Below are 484 nucleotides of genomic sequence, written 5' to 3' on the forward strand. Positions count from 1 at the left end.
CGTAGCGTTATTTATAAGAAGATTATTAGTCTTAAGAGGCGAAAGGGTTTGCAGGAGAGGATAGGAGGAGAAAGTAGAATAGAAGGAGAAACGGGATAATTGGAGGGAATTTGGTGCGTGGAGCAGGAGAGGCGTTGTGAGGGGTTTTGTGTAGAGAGGCTTGGAGGTAAAGTGTGAGGTTAGGTGAGAAGAGTGCGGTAGACGGGTGGCGATAAGCGTGAGCGGAGGGGGTGAAGGGTGGAGAGGGAGGAGCGAGCGGCGTGGGTAGGTGGCGCGGCGAGGCTAGAGGCATAGAGAAAGAATATAGAGATGGATAATCGGAAGATAGAAAGGGGACCAGTAAGTAAACTGAGGGGGGTGAGAGGGAAAGAACGCAATCGCTAACGGATTTAGATCGGTGGATGAGGACGGAGGAGGGGAGCGAGGAGATGAAGAAAAGACCGAGACAAGAAGAGGAAGAGAATTTGACAGATATATTTAAGAG

Source organism: Wasmannia auropunctata, unplaced genomic scaffold (assembly GCF_000956235.1).
Source record: "Wasmannia auropunctata unplaced genomic scaffold, wasmannia.A_1.0 LD336076.1, whole genome shotgun sequence".
In the NCBI taxonomy this organism is placed as follows: Eukaryota; Metazoa; Arthropoda; class Insecta; order Hymenoptera; family Formicidae; genus Wasmannia; species Wasmannia auropunctata.